This window comes from Ruditapes philippinarum, unplaced genomic scaffold (genome assembly GCF_026571515.1).
Source record: "Ruditapes philippinarum isolate M1 unplaced genomic scaffold, ASM2657151v2 ctg337_1_1_1_1, whole genome shotgun sequence".
NCBI classification, from domain to species: domain Eukaryota; kingdom Metazoa; phylum Mollusca; class Bivalvia; order Venerida; family Veneridae; genus Ruditapes; species Ruditapes philippinarum.
Window position 1 is genome coordinate 124,487 of NW_026866767.1, and position 13,197 is coordinate 137,683.

At 35.6% G+C, this 13,197-nt stretch overlaps 1 long non-coding RNA gene across 2 annotated transcripts; it reads right to left on the reverse strand.

Moving 5' to 3' along the window:
- Positions 1-4,755: 4,755 nt before the first annotated feature.
- Positions 4,756-10,082, reverse strand: LOC132733630 (uncharacterized). Of its 2 annotated transcripts, none has more exons than XR_009626189.1 (2): positions 9,681-10,082; positions 4,756-5,165 (listed from the first exon to the last, which is right to left on the reverse strand). It is a non-coding gene; the product is annotated as an uncharacterized LOC132733630 (long non-coding RNA). The 2 variants fall into 2 exon arrangements; XR_009626190.1 differs by lacking the exon at positions 9,681-10,082 and adding an exon at positions 9,236-9,611.
- Positions 10,083-13,197: the final 3,115 nt, after the last annotated feature.

The window sequence follows — 13,197 nt, forward strand, 5'->3', positions numbered from 1 at the left end:
CGTCAGTTTATAAGCCGTTTTATCAAACACTTTGCATAACCTTGGAAGTTGCTTGTATTAGAGCGGGCTTCGGTTGCAAGCTATTTCGTTTTCTGGCGTTATTTGGTCTACACCATGATTAATAGGTCAGGTTTACATCAACCGGGGGTACAGACGGCAAAATCCTACCTTAATATGTTTATATGTTTACTATTTATGGCGTAAATCTTGCCATTTTCTTCAATTGTCAATTCTGGCACCAGTTCCAAGTCGAAAAAAGGGACTACAGTTTAAAGCAGATTATAGACTCTGTTGCAAATGCAAAGCAACATGCCTACCGTTCTCTTTCTACAATTTACTGTTTCATTGTTGATCTTTCACAAAGAGATTGTGAAAAAACTGATTGGTCCTTAAAGCAATAACACTTACTTGTATCGCAATAGTGCACCGAAAAATAATATTTTGGTTTCGTTTTGAAGATGTTTAAAGTATTGCTCATCTTATCCTATGTAGTAAAATGTGATTTATTCTATTTCACAATGGCGAAATTGATAAGAGATAAATGTGCTCTCAGTGAGAGAAAGAGTTAAAATAAAACAATGCTACATAAAGGGTTACACTATATAACACGAGTGTTGTAAAAAGGCTTAAGGTAATTTTTTTCAGTCTATTTTTTTGTAAAGAGTAACTGACAAACACTGACACTCGTGAAGGTGACGAATAGGTTCTTCTGTCCTCAAAAGAGAGACTTTGAAAAGGTATATATTTTTCTGGAATTGCCGTATAATAAATTTCTATAAAGTTTGATAAACAAAAATCACAATTTAGACTTAAAATCCTGAATCTAATTGTCACGCGCATTAACATGACGTTCACATTTTATGCTTATTTAACTATATTTATCATCAGTCAGATTTTGTTCTTTGTGTAGAACAATTTTAAATAGCATTACATATAACTTGGAACTTTGCGTGTAAAGCCTCGGTCTCACTTACTCCCGGCAGAGCCCAGGACCATCCCGGTAAGTTACCGGGATGATCCGGGACGATCCGGGATGGAATTATTGTTGCGGTCACACTTACCCCGGCAGCACTACGGTAGTTCCCTACTAACCACCCAGGATTCGCTCCGGATCATCCAGGCAGAGCCCAGGTGAAGCTACGGTTCATGCCGGTGCTTCCCCGGTCCTCTCGGATGACGCCGGAAGAGCCCCGGTTGACCCAGGCAGAGCCCCGGTCGATCCAGGTAAAACCCCGGCAGAGCCCAGGCCGATCCAAGCAGAGCCCCGGTAGAACCCCGGTGGATTGAAAACGCCCGAAAATGATAACTTTGATACATAACTTTTATTTAATATAATATCTTTACTTCCAGAATAGTAATTCATGATGATTTTCTGAAAAATCCTTATGCCATACTGGATAGAAGGGAAATGGGAAGGCTTTTAATAAAAACAAGTTCAATCATCACAAATTGTCCTTATTTTTTTAATGATCCGGGCTTTGCCGGGGCTCTACCGGGATCAACCGTAGCTCTACCTTTATCCTCCGGGGCTCTGCCTGTAGTTACCGGGGCTCTGCCGGCATATACCGGGGTTCTACCGTAGCTCTACCGTAGCTCTACCGGCTATATCATACCCCGGATTATTCCCGGTTTGTGCCGGCAGAGCTACGGTGCTTTCCCGGTATCACCCCGGTCGTTCCCGGCAGAGCTAAGGATGATGCCGGCAAAGCTATACCTTCCCGGATCATCCCTGACCACCCCGGTGATATTAAATATCTTATTCCATCCGGGGTCAAATGCCGGATGTTCCCGGATCATCCCGGGTCATCCAGGACGTTGCCGGCAGAGTTACGGATGTACCCCGGTTGTTCCCGGTCGTACCCCGGTCGTTCCCGGATCACCCCGGACGTCTACCGGGGCACTGCCGGGATGTAAGTGAGACTGTAGCTAGTATCGTTACTTAAATGCGTTACTTATGATTCTCTATTTATCAAAAAAGGCCCGAAATAGCCCTGAGTCGCCAATAAAAAACGAGAATGGACGCCATGTGGAGTAAACAAAGTAGGAAATAGTAAACAGATAAATGATTTTACAAACCAACAGCCATCGATCAAAGTCAAATTTCTTGAAACAAAACATTCTAAAAGTCGGACATAACAATGATTATCAATAATTATATAAATATTTACATTAACATATATGTAATAGCAACACGACTGGGGTCAATATATGACACTGATGCGTTCATAGAATTATTGATAGCTAACATAAGCTAAGTAAAATTACGATTACATTTGAAGAGTATATTCAATTTTTATTCTTCAACTGTCAAATTACTTACTTCTTTATTCACATATCAGATAATTCATTTATTTGGCATATGCATTATGTTTATCATGTTTAAGATTTTAATATGTGGTCCTTCTTTAAATCTTAATATGCAACAAAAATCCTGTTAATGACATCTGCAGGTCATGCCGCGTGCAATAATCCATGCATTTACATCCAATTACCACATCGATAAGAAATAGTCCCAAATAGCCCTATCGTTTTTATTCAGTTGGAAGAGACATTATTGTTAAAAATTCTACTCAATTTGAATGTTTTCAAACCATAAATATTCCGTTCCCTTCCTCTCTTTACAATGTGTATTGGTGAGCTCTCATTGACTGATATAATTAACTAAATTTGTCAGATATGTAGTTTATCATCAGAAGTAAATGCAATAATAAAATAAATAGTGTTTAGTGTTCTTAAGTGAACGAAGTTATATCCAGTTCACCGTGGGTATGAAAACAGGATGTAAAATATTTTTTATCAACGAGTGCCACTGTATTAAAAAGCTGAATCTATTATACTTAAACATTGCTACAGGTTTATAACATTATGGTTATACGTATAAATAACTCTACAAAAGAATACTCTTTGACTTTGAAATTGCCGCGTTGAGGCATAACGCTTTACAGCATAAAAATGGAAGTGATCCTGAATGTGCACGTTCATTGGACATTCTAGCTAAGTCAATTTCGCCGTTTTGGGTTTCAGTTTTCTCTCTGTTTTGAATACGTTTATTATTGCTACATGACACATATAGATTTTTCATAATCATTACCATGAAAGAACAATGATTAAAGAGTAAATCAATTTCTTTACAAATACACATGTACAGACAACAATTTTACGACTTTTAAAATCACTTATAGCGCAGCAAGTAAAAATCATTCGAATATTCATTTGTGTTTATGTAAATCGTACAGTAAATAACAAATATTTTTATGGTTAACATAATTATAGAGAGAGAACGGTAGGCATGTTGCTTCGCATTTGCAACAGATTCATAAATCTGCTTTAAACTGAAGTCCTTTTTTTTCGACTTGGAACTGGTGCCAGAATTGACAATTGAAGAAAATGGCAAGATTTACGCCATAAATGATAACCATATAAACATATTAAGGTAGGATTTTGCTGTCTGTACCCCCGGTTGATGTAAACCTGACCTATTTATCATGGCGTAGACCAAATAACGCCAGAAAACGAAATAGCTTGCAACCGAAGTCCGCTCTAATACAAGCAACTTCCAAGGTTATGCAAAGTGTTTGATAAAACGGCTTATAAACTGACGAAGATCTAATATTCTGTGGAAAACTTATATTTTTCCCCGTAGACTGGTGCATATCCCAAAGAGATTGATACAGAAATAAAATATTTACGGCTATTTTCTTTTCCGAATCGAGCAATATTTGTCTTGGAAATGATGCCAAAAATGACGTCAATGTCACGTGGTATGGCCACACTGCAAGTAATACTGATTTCTAAAAGGAAGAACATTTATTAGTCCATTTACTTCTTGTATCATCTTTATTCCAAAGTCTTCATCGGACGCTTTATATCGCCAGTTTAGCTCAATAGAGACAGCGTAGATTCGACGAGGATGGTGCAGTGCTACACCTAGTACGAATGACGGCTTGATAGGCAGGCCATTTGCTTGGCACCAACAGCCCTTGTCTGTCACTTTTATATTTATTTGCGAGGAAATTTACGGAAGGCAGTTAGATAGACCGAAAGCCGAGATATGAACAAAAATGCGATAAAATCGCGTAAAACCAATTAAAATATATACAGTAAGGCTTTATAATTTGAATGATACTATATGATTTTAAACGTTCAGTTCATTTATTAATCACCATTACTGGAACACTACTAGTTGTATTTGTTACTAAGATCTAACAGTAGGACAATACTGTCTAAATATAAATGGTAAATAACAAGAGATGTCGGTAGGACATCGCGCTCGACTATTCACACTGATTGATGGTGATTGATAATGTAAAATTTTCCACGTTTAAAAAGGCCATAATGTTGTCAAATTCCAGATTTCTTTTACCATAGTTTACTGTATCTGCCACCGGATATTGGGACGTAAAGACTCACTTTCGCTGTCGCAAAATAACAAAAATCAGGACACAAAATATCACGACACAAAATCCGAAAGATGATAGTTGGTTACCATACTTTGTAAGTATTCGTGTAGGTTCCTTTCTAAAATATATTTCCTTGCCTCACGTGATAGGATAACATTTGTGTTTTAATCAATTTTAACCAAATACCTACAAATACGATTCTATCAGTTTCAGAGAAATTATTCCTTTATGGGGCCGAATTACATGTAGGCACGGTGTTACATGTTTGCATGATAACCTACCTGTATGGTAAATTAATTCATCTTTTATCATGAAACGTAAGTATACATATATTATTAAAGATAATGAAAACTAAAACATTCCAACACTTTATCCAACGGTTTCACAAATAGCTAAATAAATTATACAAATTAATGGGCTATTACGTTGATATAATGGAAGTTCGAACGTAACAAATGCATCATCAAAACACAGAATTGTTTTTTACAAAAACATAAAAATATGTTACACCAAATTATCACAGTTCCAATTCTACAGTTCATGCTTCGGAGTTGTAACAGAATAGGATTAGTTAAATTTTCTTCATTTATAAAATGTTATGCTTGAAGATAAAGACTAAAAATCCCACAAGAAAAACGTTGTTGTTGTTGTTATTGTTGTTGTCCCAGTTAATGGTTGTCGTTTTTTTTAATACATTTGTCAGTGTTCGACAGTTCATCTTCAATTCGACCTGGTCCTGAACATTGCATAGCATGTTGTAGATCCCTGAAATTAACAATAAAATATATTTAGTATAAAAACAAGAGCACCGCATGCGGTGTTGATTACGCTCGTCTGGTAAAAATTCTAAAAGGGGCATAACCCCCAAAATATAGCTTTCAGAATGATGCCCCTTGTCAGACTGCTGGTACTGTTCCATGTCATGATTCGCTAACTTTTCAAGTTTCATACTGATACTTAGTAATGTGCTACATTAAAGTTTTTGCACGACGAAAACGACGACGACGCAACAGCGATGATAACAGCTGGACATTCTCTTAGAAACAGACAAGCTAGCATTTATTTGCATTTTTAAATTTTTCTAATAAAGACTCACACATTTTTTAAACATTTTTTTACAGTTTGTTTGAGTTTTCATTATTAATTCAGTGTTATGTATTGTATCTAAGAATGAATAATGATTTATACTAGTAATGTATCGTTGACAAACCAGTTCTTAAACCTCTAAGCATTCAAGATGTCTTTTAATATAAATAAGAAAATATCTTTATGAAAATTCTTTACATATGTTCACTTTAATCTTTATGTAACATTTCTGTATAATTTGGTTGAAATTCAACAATTAAAAAAGCTCTTTTTCCATCTTGGAAAAGCACAGCCCTATTTTGTAAAACTGACATGGCCTCTTAAAATAAAGAACCCAATCTCAAACCCCTCCAAGTATCTCTAAAATTCTACTGTTTAGTTTAGCCAATGAAGTGATTGTTATATGACTATCACATGAAAATGAAGTACCCTACAGGATGCAGGTACCTGCTTTAAGATATTTTGTCTCTAATATTCATTTTCACAAAAAGTTAATGGTGTATTTACAGGACCTACAAATTGTAATAGCAATTTGTATGAAATTACGCTAAATAATAAAATATGTAATGTAAATATTTGTTCCTATGCACTGTTTTTATTTGACAGCAGCAGACATGTCTGTCAGAAACTAAGCTTTTATGCAGACAAACTGAAAACATCATAGTCACTTCTAGTAAAAATCAAAGTGCTGCAGCACTGAATGCGACGGACATGCAACCGGAGAGACATTAAGGCTTCTTTTAGAAAAAAACAAAACAAAAACAAAACACAAAATATATAACAGAGAAATTTTGTTCCATACAAGTTCGAGATTTGTAGAGCAATATATTTTGTGTCCCAAATTGATATAATTCAGATTTTCTACTTTCAAGCACTTAAATACAGAATGAAATTTAATTATGCCTAAAAACTCTGGTCAAACTTGTAAATCAGTGCCCTTATCGATTTATTCTAATAAATGATATGTAAATAGAAAGAAAACGATCAACGAAATATTTCTAGAATAAATCCAGGCAAATAAACTTCAAACATAATACATTATATACATTTGAGAATGCTATTTAGAATTGCTTCGTGTTATATCATAGTGGGCATACAGACAATAAAATATAAGTCATTTGTATTTTTATTTCTCTTGGATATGTCTCATTAAAAAAAAATTGGTTAAAATCATCAGCAATTAATAGTGTATTTCTTAGATTTTTTTTATTTACAAGGTAAATATGTAGAGGCCAGAGCACATCGTTTTTATTTTAATTTAAATGTCACTTAAGCACTACAGTGTTTAGTTGTCCTTTTCAACTTCACACTAAATTCCATTTTCAACTTGTTTGCTTCTTACAATTGTATAGCATTTCTAAAAGTATTGCATTACAATCCGCTGGTTTATTAATTACATGTTTAATGTGTACTTCCTAATCGCCTGTCCAAAAATCAGAACAGGTGAAGCAGAATCTATTTTTAGAATAGCGAAGGTTAACTCATATCATGACCTAGTAAAATATGTAAACAAACCACAAGAATCGGAAGTAGAACTGATATTATAACTTCCTTACCATGAAAGACTACATGGCGGTAAAGTGTCTTACATGCATTTTCAAAAATAGATATTTATACTAGCCATTGTATTGTATCTAATATATTAATAACTGCTGAATATTCAGCTAAACCCGCGGTATGAGTCACGAAAATAGTTCTTCTTTTATTAATGCGCGAGTTATCCTAGAGTCACGAAAAACTTTTGATTTGTTAATAATAATGTTTTGTATAATGTAGAAATATTTATTTCCTACTAATAATGTCTTGGAACTCAGAGGTTACACCTTTATTGTAGTATAATTTGCTGTCCTACTTTTTCGACAGCGGTAAATCGTTTCAGCAGTAATTTGCATATTGCGCAATAATACTACGGGACTACAACGTTTTTATCAATAATATACGTTCATATTTTAACTTGGATAACTTAATTTGAAATTGAAAAGGCTAAATATGGAAGACATTAAGATATCCAGACAAAGTATGGGAGTTTTGAAGGATCAAATTCATGTACTATTTCTTGGGCTGTTAATTGGTTTAGGACACATTGCGCGAGTGTAGCCAACGAAATCCCATGTGTAGATGACTTAGCTCTGAACGCGCCTGAGGGCGCGTCCGTCGCAAAAATAACGAATAACGAAAAATAATGAAAGGTTTGAGAATAGGTTGGGTGTGAGATTAGGTACTTATACGATACCTATCATAATGAATTTAAATACGAAAGCAATGAGGCAGTACATGTATGTAGTTCAAATATTTAAGGATATTCACAACGAAATATGTTTATCCTGCATTTAACATGAATGGATTATTTATTATACACGTAACATTTTAAAGAGATTAAATGATCAAAAACCACCAACTGAAGCGAGGCATGTTATTTTACGTGAGAAAATACGTTAAAGTTTGCATACTATATAACTATACATTAAAATTCGAATCTTTAATATCATCAACCTCTTAGCAAAGATAAAAGATACAAAGAGATATGATCGAATGTTTTATTTCCGGTAGGCGTTTTAATTGTATATTTAAAACGATGTCGCTCAAACAATATTTTCTGCCCAGTTGTATACCTTGTGTATGCACTTACCACACAAGAGTTAGGAGATTTGTTAGCGGGAAAATCATGTATTGTTGATGAAGGCAAAAACAATCGTCAATTGGATGGTGTCAGTTATGACCCTAGGATTATGATTTGATCAAACTAAGTACTTGTCTATATATATGCAATCCTACATGAAGAAGACACTTTTTTAAATGGTTTTCCTGTACAAGTAAAACTAAGTAACTTTCGAGGCGAATTTGACAACAGGGTCATGATTGTATTTGTAAGCTTAGTGGCGGTAATCTATAATATTATGTAGACACCAAATATCTAAGCTCAAGGCCTTACGTTATAAAAAACCGTTTAAGACTAAGTGCACTCAAGTGATGACCCTCAGGGCGGATGCGTTTTAACCTAGAGGTATAATTTGAATAAACGTGGTCGAATTTCATTAGGGTTTCATGCTTAAAACATCCTAAGCAAGTGTTACAAAATTTGGCAAAATGATTACAGAGGAGAAACAATTGTGGACGGACAGCTTATGATCCGAAACTACAAAGTTAACCATGATCATGTGCCCAGGTGAGCTAAAATCTGATATGCAAATATCTAAAGAAGGGGGTATGTAGAAGGTGTATACTTATCCGAAGTGCTGATTCGAAGTTGGACACATCGGCCATGTGGTTAACCAGTTTCAATAAGAATCGTTGGTCGCGTAGTTTCAGATACATTATAAATACACTTAATTTTTGCTTAGTACTGGTTGGATCAAAGAACAGATTCGGGAGTGTTTCAATAAGCTTAAAGCATCGATCCAACACAATCGAACTAAAATAAATTCGACAAAAAAAGATTAACATAATAAAACACTGTACAATATATCCGGCTGGAAACAATGACGAATGTACATAGGCTCCTATAGTTTTTATGAAACGCAAAAAAAATGTTTTCCAAGAACTGATTATTTTGTTTATACATTGTAGTTTTTGTTCTGAACTATGCGCATAAAAATTTGTTAGCCCATGCAATCATGACAGGGTCTTTCAAATAGAATTGAAATAATTTTGAAAGACACTGATCATGATTGATATTTGTAATCGTAAATAATGTTCCTGTGTAGCACCCGTTATTTATTATGAGAAGTGTAGAAAAGATCAATGCTTACTAAGTCTTGTTAATCTCGTTTGCCGACTTGTTTGCCGATTTTAAATCCTATCATACCACCAACAGCTAATCCAACAATAAATGTTAATCCAGCTATCACTACTAATACAGTACCACTTGCTTCGACCTCTAAACCATCTTTTCCTATCTCAATATCAAGTACGTCCGACATTTTTGTATCAATTTATTGTACTACGCCTACATCAATACATGTACATGTATAAACACGTATACTGCTCGCAAAAAAGCAATTCGTATACATGGTAACGTTAAACCTATTTCGCACGTGTGTACGTGCACTCAACTCTGTCATTATTTCTTGTAGAAGAGAATAATTATATTACATCAAGGTTTTGACGTATTAAATCCTACTGTTTATTATAATACTGTTAGGTTTGAATTCATTTTTACTCGATTAAGCCTGTTAGATGATTAATTCAACTTACGACAATCGAACACATCTGCATGCTTAACCTCTATCTCGTCAGCTGTTCTTTCGCTTTCTTAGCCTGCCTATCAAAGAAATCGTGTTTCTTTTTTAAGTAGGCTATTCTTAATCCTTTTAAACTGTATCCAACAAAAACACCCACAAGAAAGGCAAGCCCAGCGAATATTGACGCATTCTTCTTCTCGATTGTGCTACTTCCAACAAATACTCCGACATCTACCCCAACGTGTGTAGCCATTTTTAACCTATTTGTTTACATGAATTCGAGTTTTAAATGTCTCGCCACAACAATGATTCGCCACTACAATGATTCGCCAAATGGTAGAGCTGTATAGCCATTTGCTACAGTTGAATAATTTAACCCATGGTTGGGAGTAATAACTGTTGTTAATCCCTCGATAATAAAGTATTTTAGAATTTCGAAACTATTTAAATTGAATTAATGATAATATTTTTCTTAATTGTTCAGTAATATTTTTAAGTTGCAAATGAATATCTAAAAACCTCATAATTAAATTGTATCTTTAAATATCGGTACATTTGATTGTAGTCAATTATCAAAATGGCATAACGAAATTTAAGAAATGATTATGGCATGGCTATATTAACAAGATGTTATATTTAACGAATTATAATTAACCTTCCGTGCGATTTTTTTTTGAACAGCGAGCATTTATCAAAAACAAATTTCAAAATGACGTGGTCAAAGCCAAAAACGTGTCCTCCTAGGGCACAAATATTCCTCACATACATGTATGTTTGTCTCATAAACACCTTCGTCCGCACACCAAGTGCTATCCCAATCATTAAAAAAATACAGAGCTTAAAAAAATCTTCAGAAAAAAAAAACTAAGTAAATGTTGTCTATAAAGGTAAATAAATATATAGAAAAATTCAGATGTTGTATGACAGTGCAATGAAACAACTTTTTTTTACCAAGTTTCATTTTATTGGCAATCGGACGAGTTCACCATTATACCGCATATGTATATATATATAGGAGTTTGTTTCTTTACACCTAATACACGCCCGTTTAACTCACAACGAGTGAAAAATGTCCATCGATAAAAATGTTGTGAGCAACTTCCGTTCCTCGCTGTGACGTGTGACACGATAAACAAGGTGGGTTTTTCATAATTTTTGAAGATTACAGACATTTATGTAAAAATATTGGAATGCAGTTAGCTAGCGATGTGTTTTCCGAGTATGCACATGTAAAGATATTGCCTGTTGGTGGACAAGTTGATGGAAATACCGTGCGACGCAGTCACTCGGGGTAGCTGGAAAACTGGAGACAACTTCTCTTTGGACCTAATTTAACATTGAAAACGTCGATTCTGGTGACGTTTTGTGCATTCTAACCTAAAACAGATGCCCACAAGTCTTCAGCGTAAATTATTATCTGTTCAAACGTCTTCATAGAAACGAAGAAATACCCTTTTTGCTTTAATCATCGTTGTGAGCACCATAACCTCGTTGTGAGCAAGACAAGCGCAGTGCGTGTATAGTTTTAATATGTAATTCAGATGGTGAAAATATAATTTTCAATCTACCAATGCAATTAAAACGTTGTTGCACAGCTGCATTTCTTTTCAAGACGTTGTGCATACCCCAAAGGGAGGCATATTAGTTTTGAACTGTCCGTCAATCCGTCCGAAATCTTTAACATTGGCCATAACTTCCTTATTAGTAAACGGATTTGATTCATATTTGAACACACCATCACTTAGCACAAGACCTTCCTACGGACCTGTATTTTTTTACCTTGACCCCTGAATGGCCTTTACCTTGAAGGTCAAATTGTCCAAAAACATTTAAAGCAAAAAAGGGTATTTCTTCGTTTCTATGAAAACTTTCAGATAATAATTTACGCTGAAGACTTGTGGGCATCTGTTTTAGGTTAGAATGCACAAAACGTCACCAGAATCGACGTTTTCAATGTTAAATTAGGTCCAAAGAGAAGTTGTCTCCAGTTTTCCAGCTACGTACCCCGAGTGACTGCGTCGCACGGTATTTCCATCAAATTGTCCACCAACAGGCAATATCTTTACATGTGCATACTCGGAAAACACATCGCTAGCTAACTGCATTTCGATATTTTTACATAAATGACTGTAATCTTCAAAAATTATGAAAAACTCACCTTGTTTATCGTGTCACACGTCATAGATGGATGCTCACAACGAGGAACGGAAGTTGCTCACAACATTTTTACCGATGGACATTTTTCACTCGTTGTGAGTTAAACGGGCGTGTAATATATAGAGGATATTGAATGAGTGTAGTTTCATACTAAATTTATTAAACGAGTTGAATAAAATCATATTATGCGAGCCTCTGGCGAGCATAATATTGTTTTATTCAACGAGTTTAATAAATTCAGTATTGAATCTACACGAATGTGATATTCTATTTATCACGTATATAAAATAAGAACAGTAAACTGTTAAAATGAGTATTTTTTTGCCCATAGTGAAACGCTAACATTAGCGCGCTTTAACGCTATGTTTCTATATGGCGCAAATGACGTCACGTCAGTGTTATTACACTAGTGTAATATCGTTTTTATTTAATGGCTTTATTACACTCCTGCGCCGCGGTTTATGTGATAAATATATGCCTGCTTAGTGTAATCGATTACGATTTTGAAGCAGTATGATGTAGATGTATATTTACAAAAGAGAATATGAAATTTATCTACCTCTTCATAATTATAAGCACCCCAAACTTCACATCCATACGATAATATAGGTCAAATCACCAATCAAACAGAGGTATTGTCACGGTTCAGAACTGTTCACTATTTAGGGGAGAAGATGTGTAAGCGGCCGGATAGCTCAGTCGGTAGAGCCGCGGAACGGTATTCCGAGGGTCCCGGGTTCGAGTCCCGGTCAGGCTGCACATTTTTCTCACCCTGTGACATTTGGCGCCCAACGTGGGGCCGTGACTGATATAGCTCAGAGTTTAATTTACATTGCTCTGTAACTCTGTGAAATTCGAGGACGAATTTCAATATAGCAGGGGAGTATGTCACGGTTCAGAACTGTTCACTATTTAGGGGAGAAGATGTGTAAGCGGCCGGATAGCTCAGTCGGTAGAGCCGCGGTACGGTATTCCGAGGGTCCCGGGTTCGAGTCCCGGTCAGGCTGCACATTTTTCTCACCCTGTGACATTTGGCGCCCAACGGGGGACCGTGACTGATATAGCTCAGAGTTTAATTTACATTGCTCTGTAACTCTGTGAAATTCGAGGACGAATTTCAATATAGCAGGGGAGTTTGTCACGGTTCAGAACTGTTCACTATTTAGGGGAGAAGATGTGTAAGCGGCCGGATAGCTCAGTCGGTAGAGCCGCGGAACGGTATTCCGAGGGTCCCGGGTTCGAGTCCCGGTCAGGCTGCACATTTTTCTCACCCTGTAACTTGGTACGAAATCAAGACTAACATCAAAAACGTAAATTATACGCCCTAATATAATTAGGGCTTGGTCATAACCGCATTTACAAGATAACCAGTA